Source organism: Parus major, chromosome 2 (genome assembly GCF_001522545.3).
Source record: "Parus major isolate Abel chromosome 2, Parus_major1.1, whole genome shotgun sequence".
Lineage (NCBI taxonomy): Eukaryota > Metazoa > Chordata > Aves > Passeriformes > Paridae > Parus > Parus major.
This window is the reverse complement of record NC_031769.1, coordinates 45,053,051-45,076,621: the sequence shown is the minus strand read 5'-3', so window position 1 is coordinate 45,076,621 and position 23,571 is coordinate 45,053,051. Positions and strand designations below refer to the sequence as shown.

Below are 23,571 nucleotides of genomic sequence, written 5' to 3'. Positions count from 1 at the left end.
TACCACTAGAGGAGTTAAGACTAAACGATGGCTTGACAACTAGGATCACCAGCCCACATTAGCACTGCTTTTATATGAACGTAATACTAAGATTTCTTAAGGCCTGTCCAGGATATTTAGTGCCTGTTCTTTATTAGAGTGTTTTGCTGTATCTGTATTAAAAACAGCCCATTGTTTATATAAAGAGTGACAGAAGAACTGAGGAATACTTCTTTCAGGTTTCCATTGAAGTACTTCTCACTTCTATCCTGAACCAAGGGTTTATACTCAAACCTGTACTTGCCTGCTTGAGGCTGAGTTGTTAATCCAACACAGGACACTTCCCACAGGACACTGTGGACAATCATTCAGCAGAAGCTTCTGCACTGCAGGACAAGATGTGCCTGACAGCATGCTGTCCTGGTAGAGGTCTACTAAGTGACTGTACTAAAGGTAATTCACAGGTTGGAAGTTGGATGATAGCTCTCTTTATTGATCTGAGCTCTGACAAAACTGAAGAACAACTGGAAAGCAAAATTTACATGCCAACAATTTTCCAAATATCTGGAAGGCATAATGGAGAATTAGGTAGGTAAAAAGATGCCTATGAAATCTGCCTTTAGATGTGCCATCAGAGAAAAGAAAATAATTAAGTTTTTGATAAAAATTTAGAAACTCTAAAATGGTCTGTAGTGTATATTCAAAATGCACTGGGCCAAAGCTATGGCTCAGTGTCTTGTGAAGTACCAGCTGCAAACAGAATGCTTTATATTCCCTGGGAAAGCCAGCAGTCTTGGTTTTCTAATGATATAAAGCAATTCATTCCTGCCTTAATGCCTCCAAGGGTTCCAAATCTTGAGCCAGATTCTGTTTCAATGCTCATAGACTCGCTGTTTGGAGGTTACAGGCAAATGTAGTTTTTGTAGATTAAATTCATGTTTTAGGAAAGAAAGAGAAACCTTTGTCTGGCATGCTGTTTGGTGTTTTAAAATTGTAGATACTCTGTAAAATGTTGGTGTGAGAAGCCACCATGTGGTGTGTATTTGTTGGTGCTTGTTTTCCCAGAAGTCAGGAGGCCAAAGGTGCCTGATAAATGGAGCTTATTGGACATTTAGCTGTTTGGCTAATTACCTACTTTCTGAATAGATTGTAACTGAGAATGCTTTTTGTCCCAGTCTCCTGGATACCACGTGGTTAAAACTGACCACCAGGCTTTGTGAACCATTAGTCATGAAATTTTTGTTGTGGAGGATGTTGGCTTCTTCATCACTTCTACATCGCTACATTTTGTTTCACTGTTTCCACCCCAAAATCTGGGCACAGCATCTGATTTTGCTGACAAAGAATTGAGTAATTATGCAATAGTCCAGGGTTTTTTCTTGATCTCAAAGATTAAGAATCAAGTAAGAAGTAAAGGGCTTTTTGTAAATTAGACCTCTGTTTAGATACTGAGAAGGGGTAGCACAGTGCATCATGCCTTGAAAAGCATAGGCCCTTTCCACAACCCTGGCAGTAATCTATAGAATGATGTCACAATAGTTAATTAATTTTTGGTTTTCAAATGCTTCCCTCTTATCTCATTTTTAAGAAGTTCCCCATGTACTCTCTATAACTTAACAAGGAGTGAAGTACTCTAAACATCAGTTTCCTTGAGTCCACAAGAAGACATGAATGCCTTTACCAGCCAGGGATTTGCCAAAGCACTCTAGACTTTGTAAAAGCAGTTTTTATTAATAATTGGCTGGACACCGTATGCACAAAAAGGGGAAAAGGAAAGATTCTCAGACATGACAGGATTTTCTTTATGGATTGATCTTTTTTTTAATTAACTGTAGAAACTAGTGAACAAATCAAAATGCCAGCCAATCTCTTCCAGAAATCTGGGTTCTCAGGAAGATTAGTGTGTAATAATAGTTTTTTGCCCAAATAGGTAGCTTTTCCTACCCCATTGTATCCTACAGTTCCTCATCTCCTTATTGAGCTGCTGCAGGTAAAACCTTTCCACTTCCTCTTAAATAATTTTGATGACTTGCTCCTTTTGATGTTTGCGATTGAAAAATACAATAGGAAGATGATGCCTCACAGCAGGAGAGGCTCCCACCTGAGTTCTCTTCTGTAGCTGTAAACAAGCAGTGATGGTTTCTACCACAGAGGCAAGTGAGGCAGACCAAAAGAAACAGTGGTAACAATTCTCCACTAGCAAATCTGGAACTACAAGAGAAAGGATTTACAAGGTTTGTGGAAAAGAGATAAGTAGCAGACCTCAGAACTGAACCCAGATATCTTGACATCCAGCTCTGGCTATAAGTGAATAGGTACCTGCATTGTTTCTATGTGATTGCCAACACAGGGGTATAAATCCAAGCAAGCAGTGCTGAGCTTTTTCAGCTCCCACCAAAGTAGGTAGGGCTCAGAGGTGCTAAGGCCCTGGCTGCCCTCAGCAGGAAGATGGCATTGAACCTGCTATAGGCCAGTGTTGGTTCAACCCCTGCCATCCCCAGGCTCTGCTACCTGCCTGCGTCAGCCACCTCCTTCTATTTCTCACATGCCTCTAATCCACCAAACACACACGTGGGAGTATCTAAATTAAAAATAGCAACCCAGTAAAAAAAAATGCAGTGCAGTTGGAGAGCTGATTTGCAGATGAATTATTCATCCCCACATATCCCTCTCATCCCAGGATGATAGTACTGGAGATGCGCAGGTGCAGCCTGGCTCAGGGATTGGTCATGCAAGGGAGAGACAACTTTGTGGGTGTCTGTCCCCTCTCAGCAAGCTAAGCCTCCCACTTTTCAGCTCCTCTGTCTTTTTATACCAACTGCTTCATGAAAACACCTTAAACCACCACATCTCTCCCTTCCATGTCATTCCGTTTGCTTATTACTTACTACCCAATAACCAGATTAATGCAGCTTGGCTCTCTCCAACCCAAAGAATTGAGTTAGTCCAACCTTTTAAAAGGTTATTGGAATGTTCTGTTCCATTAACACCAAACTTTAGTAGAGAAATACATGAAAAAGCTGCTTCTGTGCTTTTATTGGCCAGACCTGAGCTGGGGTGCTTTGGTGGGTTGCCAGCTTGTGAAACTGCAATTTGCGAGAGACCTTGAGTGATTTTCCCCATGTATCTGCAGGGGTGACCTTTGGTTTTAATCCAAATTTGGTTTTAATCAGTGCTCTGATAGTTGTGATTGCAGTGTATGATGTAGAAAAAAATCTGGCAGTTAATTGTCACTTTTTTTAAAAGAATTTTTGTAAATAACATTTTTATTTCCACTGGGAATCATTCAATTATCAGAGCAATCATAAAAACCTCAGAAGCCAGAAGATTCTGCGACATGAAAGAAAGGCACAAAAACCCCCAGGACTTAACTTCAAAGTAGTTTTCATGGTTCCTGGCTGGCATCCTGCTTTCCATGCTTGGTGTGGTATATTTGGCATGACTTTCCTCACCACCATATTCCTGGGCAGGAGCCTTGCAGGACCCCCATCACGCATCCTCCCTGAGGATCATGCCCTGCTGTTTAACTCATGGGCACATGAAAGCTGAATGACATAAAATTAGAAAAAAACCCCTATGTATTTGGTATTGCCTCTTTGCTTCCAGCAGACAAAACCTCCCATTTCAACTGTCAATGTAAGCAAGATGTTTGTGTTGCATAAAACAGAGCTTAGTCCTAGATTATTCTGGGCAATGTCTTATATGTTTTCCTTCTTCTCTCCACTGGCTCTCCTTTCTGTGGGGTCCCAGCCCCAATTTTTCTCTTCCACGGTTTCTGTAGGATAGCTACATGAATGTGATACTCGCCATCTCATTCCTACAACCTGCTGTCATACGCCACCAACTCATACCCAATCCAATAGTCATGGCTGCTATGAAGGTTTGTTGGTGTCTAAGGAGGCTAATCTTCCCCCACAAAACTGCAGTTACTTCATTCTGAATTACAGCAAATTCCAAGAAACACCTTATGAAGACGTGAGTCCATGTAAGGATGGTTTCACCTCACTCTGCTGCAGCAGGCATTCAAAAGGGAAGATAAGTGATGACTTCAGTAGCACCTAACCCTCTCCTGTGATCCAAATATCTTTTCAGCTTCCACTTCAGCCAGAGACATGGGTGGAGCAGGAGACAGAGATTGGCTTTGGATGTTAGCCAAAGTAACCATGGGACTGAAGTGACCAAGAGAAATGGGTAAACAGCAGCTGCAAGTCAACAACTGCCCAAGGAAGCACTTAGTCCTTTGGACAGAAATGCTACAATCTCTCTCTCAAGTTTCTAACCTACTTCTGCAGTTCAGTGATACAGGAGACTGTGCTAGACATCAATCTGGGCACTTGCCTCAGGCCTGCTGCTTTGCTTTCGTCTACTGGTTGGCACTCACTAGCATCATCCCTTCACTGCAGGAAGATTGTTCCCAGTGGGAACCACAGGGAGCGGGTCTGCTTCTCATGCATAACCACATCCTTTTCTGGGATGTGAATGCCTAGGGTCGTGCACTTCCAATGTATGGCCAGAAAGAAGCCCTCCAGTTTTCACATCTCTCTATGGCTTTTGCTAAACTTTGTATCACCTTGTCTTTAGCTGATGAATCTCAGCTGAAAAGCAGCTGCTCACTAACATTTGTAAAGGGGCCAATTTCTCCAAAAAGGGCCATTCAGCAGCAGTGTTGCTACTTTCTGTGTTCATGCATATCCTCCATATCCTTATTTTTTGCAGCTAAACTTTAGTTTTGTGTGAAGATTAGCTGAGCACTGGAAGATAAAGCAGGCTGGAGAGAGAAGAGCACCACAGAATGCTATTTGTGTGATGTCAAAAGAGCACCAGATCTTTCTGTTATCTCTGATAAAATGCTGAAGGGCAAGGTGAGAAAATGGAGATTTATTATCACTGATCATAGTTCTTCTTTCACTGGACTCACAAAACAGCAGGAAGTAGAGAAAAGAGAATTTTGAGTGGCTTTCAGCTGTATATTTAAGTGTGAATCATCATCTATTGCAAAGTCATTTTTTTATGTAGTTGAATTTTCATGAAGGAATATATGAACTTTGGCTACAACAGATGTCATCTTGAAGGGTTTTTTTTGCTTTTAATATCTGACTGTAGCCCCAGTATAATAGGCAATGTTGGGCTTTCATCTTTCACCACTACTAGCTATAAAATCCAGAGGAGATGATCATTATCATGAATGACTTAAGAGATGCACAGCACTCAGTGAATCAGGAAACAGACCAAGAATTAATTGTTGAAGAAATTAAAAAATAATTCAAGGACATTTCAGAATATTGCAGTCTGTCCAGACTCCAAAGATCCAGTGCACAGTGAAGATGGCTATGGTAATATATTCCCCTCTGGCTTCCCTGAAGGGGTACAGGGGGAATTTGCTGGGAATGCAGCAGCCAGTAGGAACATGGCTGGGTCTGCAAAGGAAGTTCTGGAAACATGCTGCAACACGAATGTGGAGGGTGAGTTTGGATGGTGGCAGCTTCCAGCACCAGGCTTGAATTTTCATAGAAGTAGTCACTCACTGAGCTGAAAATGGCCAAGGTGGCTGCCAGAGAGTGGGGCAAGAGCTAGCCAGAGTACAGGTTGCTGGAGGCACCTTTTTACCAGCTGCTGAGGAGATGGCTTCAGTTTTCACAGCCCACCAGTATGGATTGAACCACATGCAACAAGGTGGTGGACTATTGGATGTGTATGCTTGGAGATGAGTGAAATGCTGAAGAGGCCATGCTCTGTGGCAGCATTCTCAGCCAGAGCCCAACACTCAGGGCTACAGCTGAAACAGAGCCTTTTAGTAGCTCCCTGCGTGATTGCTCTACTGAGCTTTCCTTCAAAATATTTAAATCTCTCCTGAACAACTGTCTTGGTGGCAAAGCCTAACCCCTGCCACATTTTAAGGATGCTGGGAGTTCTTTGTTGCTATTATTATTCACCCTGCCCTTTATGCAATGCCAACATCACTGCTGATTTATCTGCTGTATTCAGAGCCTTCTCCAGGACCTCATTTTCCCTGTGAGAATATTTCTTACTGATTTACATGGGCTGGAGTGAATCAGGCCATTATGGACAGGAATGGCCACACAACTGGCCTCAAGCTGCAGGTTGCATAGCAAGCTGTACAGTGAAATATTAATGAAAGAGCTGCCCCAGAACTCTGTTTTCTGGGGGGGATGAAGAACAGGTTGAGCCAATGCAGAGTGTTTATGTCTTCTCCCAGAGTAATTGCTGGGTTCAAGAGGCCAGTATTTCTCAGCACTTCCTTTGATTAGATCTTTTATTTGTAAAGGAATTATTTTTGAAAATAAATCGTTCTCTTCTGCTAATTTCCCAAAAATTTCTCCCAACTCTCTCCTGTACTGTGTCATGTATGTGCCCTCTGGATTACATTCTCCTGGTAAGTTCCTGTTGATGTCTTATCACTGTGGGACAGTGCCCCTTTAATGGCTCCACTGTGGCCTGTGCTCAGCAGACTCCCCTGAGCTTGCTCCGAGTCCTGGCCTGAAAAATAGCTCTAGTAGGTGTATATGTATAAGAATGACAATCTGGAAGAAGAAAATTGAGTCAGCTGGTATGTGTCCTGCTCTCAGAAAGCAGGGCAGTGCTTTACATTGTGTTCTCCCATTAGCTAAGACAAGAGGATTGTTTTTCTTCCATGGATTTTGTGTAGCACAAGCCTCCAGAAATATCACTCTGACCACTGACTGAGGGTGGACAATGGACTGTCCTTAAGCTTTTGTCAATAGGACAGGGAGATGTATGGGCATGGGAAGACATTTTCTCTGTTTTCAGTGCCAGTATTTATTAATTCTCTGATCTAGAAGTACAAATTGCCAGATGTTAAGTGGTGCCCTATTAAAAAGCCATAATTTTTAGAGAAAAGGTTGGCCCTGCCTTAAAATCAGACAAGAACCTTAAAACACCTCTCTGGTTGTTTCCTTCAGACCAGCCAGATACTGGGCATTTCTGCATAAAAAGGCTTTCATTCATTTGTCACACTAAGACTTATGACTCAATCAGTAGAATTAGGGCATTAAGTGTTGAACTGTTTGCTTACCATTTTCACAAACTGTAAGTAGTTGAACTTTTTCTTGCCTTTATAAGAGATTTCTTCTCTAGTTCTGCCCTCAGCCTCCTGGCCACAGAATTCTTGCCCTCTCAGTTGTGCCGGCACTGAAACAGTGATCTTTTTGTGGCCTGTCTCTGACAGAGGGGACAAAATTCTCCTCCCTTTGTGGATTTGTGGGAAAAGATGATAATTGGCAGTTACTGTTTGTGCCTAATGCATTACTACCCAAGCAGTATTTACAAAGGTAACAAACTCATCTGAAGCTAAAGCAAGGGTGCAGCTAGGAGTGACTAAAGCCCTGTCATTAGAGCAAGTATCTTAAGGAGTTGATGTCAGTTTATATGCCTCTTGGTGGCACAAAAAAAACGTAGTGCTAAGAGAGAAACCAGAAGAGTCATGTACTTTACTGATTATAATCTCTGTTTTACTCCCTTGGTTAGCAGTTTGTCACAGAAGATCTGTGCCTCATTCAGGGGCACATGTGAAAGCTTCAGTGCCTGCCCAGGTTGTTCCTGTGGGATAAGGGAACTGTCTGATCCTGACCTTTAATCTGACCCATGCTGGCTTGCCCTTCCCATTTTAGTAGATTGAGTGTCTGTTCCCTTCCCTGGCCCCTTGCAATTGCGGGTTCTCTCTACCATGTGAACAAAGGGGAGGTTCACACTCCAGCGCAGGTGAATGGAGCTGGAACCTTGGCTGAAGACCCGCAAGGAGACATTTGAGAATCTGCAGCTGGTGGTCCCAGCCAATGGTCTGAGCACTGCTGTGGAACTGAAGTTCAAAAGTTGCATTTAGGCTGGGAGTGGAAGAGCATCCCTCTTCATGCCCATGCTACTTGCCTTACAGATAGTCACTGATGTGCGTTATTTTCTGCTTCTAACTAGAAGATTAGTTTTAGAGCTACATGTCACTCTCCAGTTACACTTTTAAGAGACAGTACTTATTTTTAAAATAAATTACTCACAAACAGCAGGTTTTCCTGGCCATATCCGCTGATAGAAATGTCTGTATTGCAGATGGCAGCATGTCTAATCCTCATGAGACAAATTTCCTGGAACTGAACAGAAGACAAAGTGTGAATATCATAGTTTCGAATAACTCTGCCTCTTCAGTAGAAAATCAGTCAGCAATACAAAACAATTATTTAAGAAAGCAATGTCTTGGACATCCATCTTAAGTTGCATATAAACAGTTCAATCTTTCTCAACTTAGTTGTAGCTGGCAGAAGCAAAATTGGGTAATGAAAACATTGTTTCAAAATGGAAATTAATGAATGAGTTTCTTACAATCAGAGGGATGTTTCTTTGCTGGCACAGATAGACACCCTCTGGTTTATTTTCCTTCTTGAATCACTATAATAATGAGACAAAATAAAAGCTTTTACTTCTTAGACAAATAATAGCTCAGAACTACCTTGCAAGCCAGCAGAAGAAGAAAGGGTCTTGAAGGGCCTTCTGTCAACTTTATCCATGCTAAAGCTGAGTGAAGTGGCTACAAGCTTCCAGAGATGGGCAATCAAACAACCAGAGGGGCACCACAGCTCTAACTGGATGTGCTTATGGTGAGAGGCTATGCTTGATGAAGAAGTCTTTCAGATTAATCTTTGCTATACAAGTGTATTGTAGAAAAAGAATGGTGTAAACAACTTGAGGAAAAAAGAGAGAAGCAGGTAAAGAAAATGGAGGTTTTTAATGTCCTAAGCTATCAGGACTACAATGCTGATGTAAAAGGCTTTCACATTTATGTTTTAATATTCCTGGATAACCACAAACTTGTGAAGAGTGGGAACCAAGAGTACCCAAGCATGAGCAGTGCACCTGAAAATAAAGTATTAACCCAGGTGATGTATTTCAGAGTGATCTGCTTTTCAGAGGAAGGTATGTGGGGGGAATTTACTAATCTAATAGAAAAGGGAAAATTATTAAATTATGTCTGAGGAAGATATTCTTCCTATCTCTAAAGAGACTTAATCCCAAGGTGATTCAAGAATAATAGACAAAGCCCAGGAGCAAGAATAATAAAACTCAATTTTTTTTTGCTTGTCTTCTTTTTTTCTTCTTCATTTACCCTTCCCACCTTCACTCACAGTTTAAGTCTAAAGAAAAATAATCTGCATACAGTAATAAAGGAAAGGTCAAGATGAGACAGAACTCTGTCAGCAGTCACTGAGATCTTTTCCCTTACAGAACTCAGCACAGGGTGATGGAAGGAAAACTTCTTTTCCTGTCTCCATTTTAGCAGGTTGGGCATTCTCCCTTTAATCCAACGTTCAATTAGTGGAAGGGGCCTGTGACATTTATTCCTTAGTTGCTCTCCTTTGTATCCTTTTCCATCCTGGAAAGCAAGATGTGTTTGGGATACCACAGGTGAGCAGAGACACTCCCAGCATGAGCACGATAAATATAAAAAACTTTAAGCAATGCAATCTGCTGGCAGAGGAGATAAAACTAATACATGTTTATACAAATCAGTATATTGAGTACAGAAAATACACAGCCGAAAGGCTCTGTTGGCTTTTTTTAGCTTTAGTGTAGGTGGATGGAAAGTTCCTTTGTGCCTACAATAGAGCAGAATGGCTAATGACTCTGGGAGAGAAGGGAGGTAGGATGGACTGAGCACTGTGGATGAATCACTGGAGCATGGCCCTGAGGAAAACTAGGCATCTCAGGGTTATGCTACCAAGAATGGACTGGTGCCCTGCTTATTCATGGGATGGAAGCTACTTTAATTTCTGTTACCTAGTCTGATAAAGGAGATAAATAGCTTCTTTACAACTTCTTAAAAGGGTTCTTATTGTGAGTTACTAAACAACAACTAACTGCATGTGAAATATGTAGAAATTATGGCACTTTTCTCTGCAAAACAGTTCAAACATCCCTCATGCCATTTGAATTATATCCTCTGCCACTACAGTGAACTGCAAATGTTTGTAGATATCTCCCTGCATATATCCATGCACATATTTGTTTATATAGAAGACCATCTTCAAGTGAACTGCTGAACACCAGCAGTAGACTGGATGTAGACTCAGACTAGAAGGTTGGTGAATCTAAGTTAGGAGAATTCATTTTTAAACATGAATATCTCTTCTTGGTGTTTGCTATCACTTATGTATCTCACATTTTAGCATACTGTATTTTCTGTGGGGTGAAGGGTGGGAAAGGGGACTCATGAGAATGGCCCCTCCATGTCTGAGAAAACACAGTCCATAGCAAGGAACACAAAGTACACCTGGATATGTCTGGTTCAGCACACAGGCTTTCCTGGAAGAGGAATATTAAGTCAACAAACCAGTAGCTCTGAAGACCTGCTGCCACCTTGCAGCTTTAGTACTACTCCAGTCATTTTAGCCAAAATATTCTTTCCAAGATTTTTGTATTGCATGTGTAGAAAAGGAACTCTTCTGACCAATGAAATTCATCACCATCAGAAAGAATACGTATTAAATCTTATCTGGCTACAAGCATCAACTGCAGAGCCCTTTATAAAACTCCTCTTTGTCACAAAAAGAGAAAATTACCTCTTCCCAACTTCTTGTACCTCATTTGCTCTGTACATTTCCCCGTCTCTTTTCCAGGGATTTTTGAATTAGTCAAAGGAATTTGGCTTTACTCACTATTGCCACTATTGACCCACACAGAACTATGTGGTGGGCAAGATTTTGGAATTCCTCTCTTTTAGAAAAAATTAGCTAAGAGAAGAGAAAATGCCTTTTAATACTTACCTACCAATCTCAGGGAAGATGGAAATAATTTTTCTTTAGCCTGTGTTTAGTTTAGTTTTCCCCAATAGATAGAGGTAGAATTTCCACATGATAGATCTGTTTTTACACTTTTTTTTTTTTACAATCATTTGAGATGCAGGTCCCCTCTTTACTTTCTGAAAGGGAGATTATACCAAGAGGGTGATGTGTATGGAGACTATTTTCTTTGCAGGACCAGATCTATAGAGCAGAACAGCTTTACACAGCCTCAGCTCTGCAGTCTTTGCCGAGTCTCATCCACAGTGGGAAAGCTGCATTTTGCCTGTCCTGCCAAGAAAGCTCCCTTTCACATTTCCTATGGCCATGGTGAACCCAAACCATGGCACTTCCAAGACCAGAGTGTCTTGCTGCTCTTATCTAAATGACTTATTACAAGGCAGCTTTTCTGGAGGAATAGCAGCTCAGCTAGTCCACTGTGTATTAATCATCTGTGCTTAAATTTCCCCAGCAGTTTGCATCATTGTGTGGCAATCTCTGGAAATGAAACCTTTAATGTCAAAGCAGCCCCAAACAACTCTCTACATGCTGCTGGTCAGTGAATCTCAGCCTTTAGCAAGAGAAGTGACTGCAGAATTTTTCTCTGACTCCTGTGACCCAACTGCTACTGAGAAAACTATATAGGCAGCAAAAAAAGACCTTATGACCAAAAAAAGACAACTAACGCCACACATAGCTGCCATAAGGATAATTGCTGGCATTTGTGTCTAATTGGTGAGTTAAGGACAGCATCCATGATGCCCAAGAGGTTGCCATACCAGGCTCAGGATTTAGAAGAGAGATTAGAGGCTGCTGTTCCCTTATCAGTGTAAAGATAGGAGTTCAGGGTATAAAAATAAAATGCAACTGATGATAATTTTCCACAGAGGCTGTAGCCAACTTCAGCAGTGGCACCTTCCTGGAGGAGCAGGGCAGCAGCGTGGCATGCCCACCCTGTCTTTGTGGAGGGTGCTTGAGAGCGCAAGCCTCAACCCTGTGCAGTGGCTGCTGGCATCTTCAGGGGGATCTCCAAGTTGTCACTGCTTTTCAGCTGCCTGGAGGGATTTATGCTGGGGGATAGCTACCCCTTTGGAAAAGCTTTGTTTGGAAGAGCTTTGCTGTTGAATAAACAGCCAGAATAACCTTTGGAGCTGAGATAGAGGGCACCTAGTTTTGTTTTAATCACACAGAATAATTTTTCTGGAAGTGTAAAGTATCCATGCAGGCTGGGGAGAAGCAACTTTTATCATCTTCCAGACTCCTCGTCATAAATGAACAGAGCAGGGCTGAACTGCTCCATGCACAAGGGGATCTGATTCGAGTCCTCAGCACTGGGGGACAGCTGCCACAGAAATGCTGAAACTCACTCCTGATGGGCTAGGGTAACCATGGTTTTTCCTGAAAACCAAAACTAACTGTTACAATGCAAGCACAAATTGAACTATTAAAGACCAGCTGATCTTAATATGTCTTCATCTGGGTAAACTGGTTTTTTTAGAGCATAATAAATTATAACTGTTTCTGCAAGCTGTCTCTGAACAATGAAATGAGAACAGAATAAAAACCGTGGGAGAAATATTTCAAAACCTTAATCCCAAGAAAGGGTACTCAAACACTGCTTATAATTTCTGTGGTATTTTAATTAATATTTTTTAACATATCTCTTGTTTAGAAAAATCAGATTATTCAAAACAAAATAGCATTAAAAAATGGTTTTCAATAAAAAATGTTTCCCCCATGGATGTCTCAGATTGCCATCATCAGCTTGTACAGTGAAGCATTTTTTGTTGGTCTGCAACATTTGTTGAATTACAATACCCTCTTAAATCTGCTCCTTATCCTGTATCACCATACTTTTTCATCAGCAGATACCCCTGTTCATAATACAAAACAGTATGCTTACATAGTGTGTTCTTCAAATGTAGATATGAAGCTAGAATGATTATGAACATCTAAAAGGAATCATCTTTGGGAAGGAATTAAGCACTGAAAAACTTCATTCCCCAAAATAATAGCATCAGAAAGTCGTGAGATTTTAAAGGTGGACTTTAATGACACCTTGCTAAAGTACTCCTGTCTGATTTATGTATAGTCTGATCATCTGCCTTGAGGATGTATCACTGCTAGATGTAACTCATAAATATTATACTGTGTTACTGGAAGATGCATTTTTTTTTAGATAACTAGTGAAATGATTACTAGTTTTCTAGGTAATTGACTTCCTTTTACCTGGCACTTAAGCCATTTATTAATGAGAGGATTATGCTGGGCAATTAAGAGAAGGATATACTTTAATCCTCATTTTGGTTCACTTCTTACACTCGTCTTCATTTACTTCACTTTGGAAAATCATCAAATCTTTAGTTCCAAGTTTTAATGATATGCAAACTGACATGGCTCAAGTTATGTATTTTATCAGTTTGTTAAGCTCTGGAGCCCTCTACTCTGCCACTTCTGGGCAGCTGTAAAAAAATCTTGGGTACTTTCTATAAAATATCAAGAAGCTTTGTGAAGTGTGTGTTAACCTCTGGTTTGAACATCAGAATACACAGGGAATCAAGGAGAAAACAAAATGAAAACATGAAGAACGAGGAATCTCAGTCACTTAATTCTTCATAGACTCTTGGTTGTAAATTAGATCTAGCAGAATGCCTCAGTATGTGAAATATGCATGAAAAGAAAACTCTCCCAATGGGATCAGCAATTTTAATCGTTCCCATTTACTTAATCCTTTCAATTCGTTAAAAAATTGCAGGCAGAAGAACCCGACAGTTACTAGAGGACTGGCAGGTCTGCTCTGCTCTTTTGCCAGTAAATGTATTATGTTTTGGGAGAGGTATCATACCATGAAGCAAGGGAGAAAAATGCACATTTATGCAAACAATCCCAGTGATTTCTGTGGAAATGACACAAAGAATAGGGTCCTGTGGTTCATCTGCGAGGAGGGGTTCTTGTCTGATCACCCTGGATAGGTGAAGATACCAGGGCACTTGGTGACAGTGAGATATATCATCCTTCCCAATGGGCTTTGCCTGTCCTAATGAGTGCCTGCTAGACCATGCAGAAAATGGTCTTCTCTGTGCTAAACAGTACATTTAACGCTGGCACTCATCCAGAGCCGAGGGAATGTCAGCTGTATGCTCTGTCTCAGTTCCTTTTCTGCCAGGTAGACCCATATATGTGATCAAGACTGCACATCTTAAAATAGCATGCTGGAGACATAGCACTCTCCAAATGTTAGCTAATTGTCACAGCAGCCTGGCACAGCACACGCCTAGGACCTGAGCCCTGCACTGATTAGGGATGTGCACACATGGGGAAGAGCAGCACACATGAGGAGAATGGCAGCAAGAGACAGAAATAAAGAAAAAAATCAAATCAGATAGGCAAACAGGGAAAGAAAAACCAATAGATAGAGTTAGGAGTATCAGGGATGAGGGCAGTGGCTCACAGAGGATGCATAAGTGTTACAAGCAGAGGACAGGAAACAAAGGGTTTGACGTCTCCTTGCCTGCACCAGCTACTGCTCCTGGAAAACCGGCCTGTTCAGAGATTACAGAACACTCTCCAATCCAAGAGGATTGGGTTGTATCTAAGCAAAGGATGTTTTTCAGGGAGAAGTAGAGGTTTCTCACTGATAGACTAGAGGAAGAAACCAGGAGAAACGAGAAATACATCTGTAGAGCCCTAGTGGGTGTCAAACACACACATACACAATTAATCTCCATACCCTGACTTCCCATACGGTCAGAAAGCCACTAAAAAGCCTTCAGACCCACCATGCTGTAGGAGCACATCCTCTCTTGGTTTAGGAGTGAGGAAGCATACACACTTTGCAGTCTTTGTTCAGCCCAGGTTTAGGGCTGAAGTCTCTCAAGTCCTGGCTTGTTAGATCTCCCACAGTTCTGGGGTCTTCTGTTCATCAATCCTATACTTACCACAACATGCTCAGAGCATCATGATGGAGAAGCTTTTCCCATTGTTACTGATATGCTATACACACTTGTAGTATCACATATTGCCATAACTAGATGCTCCTTAGTAATAAAGTTAGGCATGTAGTTAGTATTGGAAGGATCATAACTCCCAGCTTTAGTCTGTATCTGGCACGTAATATTTGGATTTTTTTGTTCTTGAGAAGAATAATCACAAAACTCCTGTTATATTTTACTAATAACAGAAAGTAAGCCATCATTTTGTTTACATGCAGGCTGCGGAGTAGGCAGTGAAGATATCTGTATTTCCACTGAATTGGTGTCTAGAAGATGAAAGAGGTCTGAACAGTTATAAATTCTCCCCTAAAATCACACTTTGAGAAGCCATGGTCAATTTTGCTTTATTATGGTGTTTGCAAGAGTGAAATTAAGCTGCATAAGCATGCTGGGCCAGAGAAGTTCTGCCTCACTGAAGAACTTCCCCAAACACCTGTTCTTGTAGAAACAGAGAGAAAACTTTTCAGGGATGAAATACAAATCTGAATCATGACATCATCAGAAGTATCTCGCTGGCTCACATAAGCTGTGAGCAGGTTACAGTTACCTAGCAACTCCCACAAGCAGCTTGCTTCAGCGCCAAAGCATTAGAGTTTCAGTGGCAGACGCAGACCTGGCTCTAACTGCTCTATTCATCGTCAGGACATGGTGTTTGGTTGGCAGGAACCAGAAAAAAATCGGGAATATTATTAAAGACTCTCAGCAGCCTCCAAAGAAAACCTCCTTAGGGGCTCAGTCCATTGCAGTGCTGCATGGTAGATGCCAGGCTTTTTGTCCAACTCTGAACGGCAAGCTGGGGTGTGCTGGTGAGACAGACAGCCAAGCAAGAGAGCACATGAGTGTCTCATAGGTCTGAGAGCATTGCTTTTAGGTGACACCTGGTCTCAATGCCCATATATTTCCCTTTGCAGTTCTGTATCAATCCTAACCACGTGTCCAATGAGGGCACACGTTCTAGGAAGGCAGATGGTTTTAACTGGAAGGCACCAAGCATGGATGAATCAACCATAATCCTGCATTCTGCAGCAGGACATCTGCAAGCTTCTCTGGGAATGCCTGCACACTCTCCAGGATAAAGAAAAGCCTGAACAAGCCAACTACCAGGAAAACTGCTCCACAGACTTCAAAGTCATCGCCACTTGATGATTCCATCAAGTGAATTGTATATTTATTTGTCTTCATGTTTTCAAAGAACTGCAACTCTGCTTGCCTTTTGCAACACATGCTGGCATATCCTGAGCCATTCACGCAGTCAGGATTTCACCCAGATTTGCCACTTACATTGGCATCCGCTATGAGACACCTCCTATTTCTACATGTCAGTATCCAAATTGTCTCATTTGTGGGGGAGCCAAGAGATTGCAAAAGTCTGCAGCAGATAAGGGGTGAACTGATAGCAGTCTATACTGAGTAGCTGAGGAAACACAAATTATGTGAGCATGGTGCAATGCAATAGATGATATTATTTATAATCTCATCAGGCTTTTCATGCCTTCAACTGCTTCCTCTGCAGATTGTCATAGATTTATTTCTACATGACAGTCACAGTGTCTATTCAATATTAAGGTGCTTTTTGCTTTTCTTGTCGAAGCACTGAAATTCTAGGAAACTCATCTATCACTCAGGTGTTTAGCCCTTTTGATGGACTGTTCTCAGAAAACCCTTTCACTAAAAAGAGGTGAGCTGTGATGTTTCTTCTCTCAGTATTTTCATCACACTCTCCTCTCCTGCAGGCCTGTCCCTGTAGGAGGATATTGTCGTCTTGATTAAGATAGGGCTTTGATGGGGTGATAAGTACAGATGTAGATGAGTTCCCCTGAGCAAGGCAGAGCAGCAGGTAAGAGGAGCCCTGTGTGTGGTGGTCCAGGCTCTGACACCCCTCCTGCTTGCCCACAGGTCTCTGAGGACCAGCCAGAGACCATGGCTGGTGTACATGGGTGTGCCTACCTGTGAAAGGAGGGCTTTTTTGTCTTGCCACAGTATAAAGATAAGCTGTATCATTACAGAGTGGCTGAGTGGATGAGTAGATGAGTTTTCAGTCATATCAAAGAGGTGGATGAAGAGGGAGCAAACCATCCCCTGGCCATGAAACCTAGTGGGTCTGCATTTTACAACACCAAGCTCACAGCTGCATTGCTGCTATTTCAATATCTTTCTTTGGAGGAAGAAGAGTGGAAAAAGAGAAGTTAGCTTTCCATCTACAGCTCTACAGTTACTCCTCGGTCTACTCCAGTGGCATTAGCGTGTCTGAAAAATCTTAGTCCCCCCAAAAATGTTACACAGATTTAAACAAAAATATGAGGCCCAGGTGTGAGATGAACCATTCATGAACACACTGACTAACCTTTATCCATTTTCTTCTTGTTAGTAGCTTCATAGGTGAAAATGCAGGAATTGTTGTCAAGGAGCAGGTGAACAGTCCACCCATTACCATGTCACTGATTCTTCCATTCCCCAAGACTGTAGAAGATGATGAAAAACCAAGTAGTAAACAAACAGATTTGCCTGATCATAGAAAGGAAGACTACTTCTTTTCTTTTTGTTAGTAAACTGACTTCTCTAGAGACACAGAAGATTATAACCTTATGAGATGGGACAGAGAAAATATTAAATTGATACTTTATTAGCACATAGAAACATCCAGTCCTTATTATAGCTTCACTAAGTTCTTGGTTTCAATAGTTATTCTATCAGATTAACTGTTCTGATTTCCTCTTATCATTTCAAATTTGATTAGATTTCAAATTTGTTGCCTTTAAGTTAACATCTTGTTCTTCTGTTATGTGAAAGGCTAATGAGAAGCACCCATTTTACCTTCTCCATGACAGACATGAGGAGCGGGGAGTATGAATCTGTCACATCCTTCTTATCCACGCTCTCTCCCGATTCAGCATTGCTAATTGTTCCAGCTTGTTTTCCTGCAAACGCTGTTCCTGTGCAATGAGACAGTCTTTCGAGATATCAGCTTCTCTTTTATCTGCCATAGTGCTTCAGCTGTGGTGATCAGAGCTGTAGGGAACTGAGGGAGGATGTACCACTTGAGTCTCACAATTTAATGCTTTTGGGACATCTAGTCTGTCTCAGGCATCTCAGCTGTCTTGGGAATGACTGACTTCACCTAAGGAAGATGGCAGAATTTTTGCTTCATTGATGAGCCCATGGCTGGGTTCCCCTAGCAAAAACAAAAAGTAAAAATTAATGCTGCTGTCCTGTCCAAAGACTTCAGCAATCCTAGAGAGGAAAGGGACTGATTGTTCTTTAGCCTTCCATTTTTCTTCTCAACAAACTGTTAGGAAAGAGTAGGAGCTGCTAGAGACATAGCAAGAATAACAAAAATCCTTGCAGTGCAAGATGTGTGGAGGCTCGGAGAGTCGTGGTACCATCTGTGCCTGTCTATTTACAGCCAGAACAACTAACGCCCAACTAATGGTGAAGAGAAGCAGAGCATCATGTCAAGGAGACAGCTCTCTAATCTTACATAAAAGCAGCTCTCTGAAAAATCTGAATTGTTCAGATGGAGAGAGGAATGGTCACAATTTACACTTAGGAGGATTTATTTATGGAATGGTAGAAACACCTTTTTGTTTCAGCCACATCCTTTAAGCAATCTTCATCTGAGACTTCCAGACAAGTTTGGTCAGTGCTTTTTCAGCAATACAAAGTTTAGTACACACAAAAGACGTCATTACAGATAGATCCATGGTTACAGCAAAAGATCGGTAATGAGGGGAAAAGCAAGTGAGCTGTGAAAGCAGTGAGCTTGTTTTGATTTTAAAAAAAGATTTTAATATTTGCAACAGCTGCTGGGTGCAAAGAATAGGTATTACTCAAAAGGAATGAATGAGTTTTTGCTTTCATACTTTTCAATGAAAATGTTTTGAAAACATACATAAGACTGAAATTTTTAAAAATCGTGTTTGAAAGGAAAACACAGAGTTAAATCCCCTGTATTTATGTCAGTGGAGTTGACCGCAGGGATAATTTTAGGCTCTGAATCAATTTGACTCCAGCAAGGCTGTGAGACCGGACGGGAAGCGTTGTTTGTTGGTGAAGTGGTTGCAGGCAATTATCCTCCAAAGGAATAGAGCTGGGTGCACAGGAAAGGGGCAGGGACATGCTAGATTCTGAAGTAGGAGACACAGCCAGAGAATGGAGAATGTGGGGACCAGAGAATATCCCAGATGAAGGAAATATGAGGTAGAAAGGAAGGAAAAGGCATTCAGACTGAGGGAGGTCCTATATAAAGGATGAAAAGTTATATGTCTATTGGTAAAAAAAGTCTATAGAATAACAAATTTGGTTTTATTCAAATCTGTTATACGTAAAGAAGTCTAGATAAATCAAGACTTTTTCTTGATTTATAAAATATACATGGATTTAAGAACTCATCTCCTGTCATTTGAAATTTTAGATGCTAATGATAAAAAAAGTCTACCTGACTAACATCTGAAGCCTTGAACTCTACCAGAAAGTATGCTAAATTTGATTGCTGTCCTGTCTTCATTAATTTTAGTGGAACAGGGAATTAGTCTCTTTCTCCCTTTATGTATATTTTATTTATTTACTTTTTTCAGAACAGATATCTAGACCTCTAAATACTCATGAAACTATAATAAGAAATTAATACAACCCACAATACAAGATGAACAAACAGTCACAATTAAGACTAGGGATACTCATCGTCACACCCCAGTGGATAGAAGAAGTATCAAAAGTCCTGGAAGAAAATACAAGCTTTTAAGTATTATGTTTGCTCAGAGAAACAGGCTCCTGCAAGCAGCTGGTCATTTTTCCTTCTGAGGGTCAAATTTCAAGCAATGAAGGAAAAATAACTCAATTCACTGATAAATCGTGATGCTATAGAGATGTTCTGTGACCACACAAATTGCTGCCTTGAAACGTCTGGAGACTTCCACCAGCCTCTCAGTACTCTAATGTGTGCAGCTCAAACCTTCTAATTAACAAAAGTGCCTCTGAAGATTGTTCCACCAAATAGATGCAAATTACTCCTTTAATTTCTTTCTTCATTACATTCCTTGTTGCCTTTGATGCTGCAACGCCTTTTTCTCCCCATGACAACACACCGGCGATGGCTGATAACACCTTGAAAGTAATTGCTAACATTTGAAATTTTGTTTTTAGTCTTGTAAGAACTTTTCTTTACCACATCTAGGGATTCTTCCTGTTCCTCCTTTAGCTTTCTCCAGTCCTCAAAGAATTGACTTCACTTTCCTCTGGAATTACAGGACTCTTTGCTCATGTTCTCTGCTTTTCCTCATCCTTGCTTTCTTTTTTCTTCCCCCCCAAGTTTTTTTTAAAGCAACTATGCAAATAGCTATCAGACCAAATTATGCTAGTTGTACATGGGAAAATGCCACCAAATGTAGTGGAATTGAAATGTGCTTAATCCTGGGTTTTTTTTGTCTTTTTTCCTGAGGAGTTTATGCCCATATCCTCTGTGATATTTTAGGTAACAAATTCCCTTTGACATCAGAATTGTTTAAACACCTTTGAGAAAGTGAAAGTCTGACAAGGACACCAATGCAATGTGCCTGAACTGAATGAGAAAATGTCTGTTAGGAAAGGAATGGAAATAGAATTACATATCCCATCTGCCAGAAAAATTTAAGTTTCTTTATATGTATGATAAGAACTTACATGTCTCAATATATAGTTATGGCTAGTACACATTTTCATCAAAATAATAATATTTTTTAGGTAATTCTATACATCCTGTAGTTATTCAGTAGAAACAATATTTTCATCTCACAATATTTTACACAAGTCAAGCTCCTAATAATAGAAAAATAAAGACATTTGAAATAATTAGGAGTTATGTGAGTTACAAAAAGGTGTCCTTGGCTATTCAATTGTCTGTGTTTCACATATTTGTGTTCTTAGCAGTAATACCTTTGGAATGCAGCAGATTTTCCCGCTTTCAGCATTTCTTGGTTGTTTCTCCTTTTGCAGGCCAAAGATAAGGGCTGTAAGCACAGGAAAAAAATTTCACCTTTCATTTGTTGAAGTTCAAAATCAAGCTTATTCCTTAAAGCAAGTACAGGATTTACCATGGCAGCACAGCTACCCAGATCCCACATGGGAGTGTGGTCAGAAGAACTCAGTGTCCTACGTGGGCTACAGCAAAAGAATGTTTCAAATGCAGACACTCAAATACTTCTATAATTTGTCTGTGAAAGAGGTTATGAACACATTCCTTTGTTTAATGGACCAGCATGTATCAAGGATATGTTATATGTTAAGTAACACTGACTTAGGTTTAAGTGTACTGCCAAAATAATTATACCAAATACTCTTAGAACAAAGTATGAAAAGCAGGACTTAATCTGATGTTATGAGTGATTACTGAATCCATCCAACTCAGAAATTTAATCATTCAGTAATCAGTAATTCCAACAGTAAATAAGTGTTTATGCATACTACAGAAGAGGTGAACTTGAGAAAAGATGCCTTATTTCAAGAACCAAGATAAAAAGCAGTATCTGGAGTGCAAAAAATCATCATTAAATGGTAAGAGAGATCCATTCGATGTTCAGCAAATCCCCTTAAATATTGGCAAACATTTCTGGGTCATGCAAAGTTTTCCCGAGTATAGTTATAAACATATAATAAAGTATGACTGCAAATCTCTTGCCTTTGGAGAATTTTAGGAAACTTGTTACCCTACAGCATTGGAATCACAAATGAAGGTTTCTCAACTCACAGAGCAGCCAAAGGAAATGGGTATGTTAAAAATAAAAACTCAATCCTCTTTCGTTCTTCAGACATCCAGTAAGAACGACATTGGGGTGTCGGGTGACTCATTCAGGGAAGTCTTTGTCTTGGGCTAAAGAAACAGAATAAACTCCTGAACCCAAGACAAAGTCATGGTGGACTGGCTTCAAAGAGCTCTTCTTTAAAGAAAGGGACGTTGTTTTTCACTGACTGTGGCATAAACAGCCCCTTTACTAGATAGCAGAGGTGAGTCTGCTCCCTGCAGACTGTGAACCATTTTTCTTCTGAAGGAGAAATTATCAGATCATAAAATGCACATGCCTATATATGCATATATATACACACACAGAAATTCACTTTGCAAACAGCTGTACCATTCCAGCTCCTGTCACTCCATTTGTTTGTTTGCCACTGCTTCAGCTCTGGCAAAGGAAGGGATCTTGTGAGTGGTCCCTCAACTGCTTCAGTAAAAATTTTTGGTGGGAATCATCTTGCTTTTAAGGATGAATATGAGCCAAAAACCACAGGCAGATTGAAGAGAGCTGACAAAGCAGAGCAGGGGGCTGGCAAACAAGTACTTCCAGGTGCTGGGCAGCTCTGAGTCTCCAGAAAGCCATGAGCAGAACCCAGTGGTGCTCTCAGGCAGCTCTGCTGGAACCAAGAAAGAACAACTGCCCAGAGCCATGGACAGATATGGGCACAAGAGTAAGACTGGGAGCCCACTGCACAGATGACAGCATCTTGATACCCAACAGTAATGACCCTGTTTGGAAAACATCTCCGAGTCAAACCTGGAGCATTTGTAGTGATCTGCTAAACAAGCTGCTGAATTATGAAGACAGACAGAGAACTTGCATTAACAACAACACTAGTTAATAAAAAAGGACAATAATTAGTATTGTCTATTGTAATAATTAGTATGATACTCCAATCAGAAAAAGAATGTCATACAATTTTTCATATGGGGTTTTGTTTTTTTTCAAAAATAAGGTCTACCTAGAGTGAACAGGCAGGTTTTCATTGACTTCATCATCTTTACGTATTTTCCCTTCAACTAAAATCAATGCTATTTTAGATTTGATTCCTCTGTTTACATTTTTAAAAGTCCACTGTTGAATTACAAGTGTTACCATGTAGGTTTCTGATTTACTAAACTATAAATAGAGAGCTTTCCTTTCCAGGTCCTGTGCAGTTACTGTAACTGCTCAAGGTTGAATGTTTTGGTGTTAATGGAAACTCTAAAGGGTGATATAAATATACAACAGGAAATCTGATATAAATATACCACAGGAGAATCTCTGTGTAGGAAAATCTAGATAAGTCCACATAAGAAACACACAAATATAGGCATTAGATTACGTAAATCTAAATAAAGATTTTTTTTTAAAAAATAAAGATTAGATGATCTCTTTGTGCCTGATTCTAATGGGATATAAGCAGGCGTGTCCAGTAGTAGATAGGAATTTGTTTCCTCCTCTGAAGAAAGGGAGTAAAGTTTAGGAAAGGGTCTAAATAAAAGTATCAGTGAATGGAAATGAGAGGCCAAATTCATTAGGAGGTTGGATATCAATGTTAGTTCAGTAAAGACTGTCTTAGGTTTCACAAACTCTTCCCATATTCCAAGACCAAAAATACACTTTACAAAGCCACTTTGTTCTTGAGATTCCTACAGGCATTTTTATGTCTTTGATTCTATCCCCTTATGAGCTGTATGTGAAGTTTCAGCTCTACAAGTGCCCAAGTCTAAATAATGGAAGTGAATTGATCAGAAATGATACCTGCTGTTTACTCCCACCCTTTGCCTTTCACATACTTTCGAGTACACACCAAAAAATCTGATCAGTAAAAATGGCACAGGCCTTCCTTAAAAGCTTTTCTTCCCTTGACAGGTTTTGTATAAATTCTGCTAGCCCCAACTGATGCTAGACTCCAATTAGTAGAAAGGTTCCCTGCTGTCTGTAAATCTGGAGCTGAAAGTGAGATGAGTGAAGCTAAACTTTAGATAAGTTTCCTAACAAAACATATTTCTATTTAGCTCATCTGTAAGAATAATTTTCAAGCAA

The 23,571-nt window shown here is 40.5% G+C and overlaps 1 long non-coding RNA gene across 1 annotated transcript; it reads right to left on the bottom strand.

Moving 5' to 3' along the window:
- Positions 1 to 5,603: 5,603 nt before the first annotated feature.
- Positions 5,604 to 22,841, bottom strand: LOC109022465. The gene is made up of 3 exons (XR_002001332.2): positions 17,591 to 22,841; positions 17,121 to 17,236; positions 5,604 to 8,102 (listed from the first exon to the last, which is right to left on the bottom strand). It is a non-coding gene; the product is annotated as an uncharacterized LOC109022465 (long non-coding RNA).
- Positions 22,842 to 23,571: the final 730 nt, after the last annotated feature.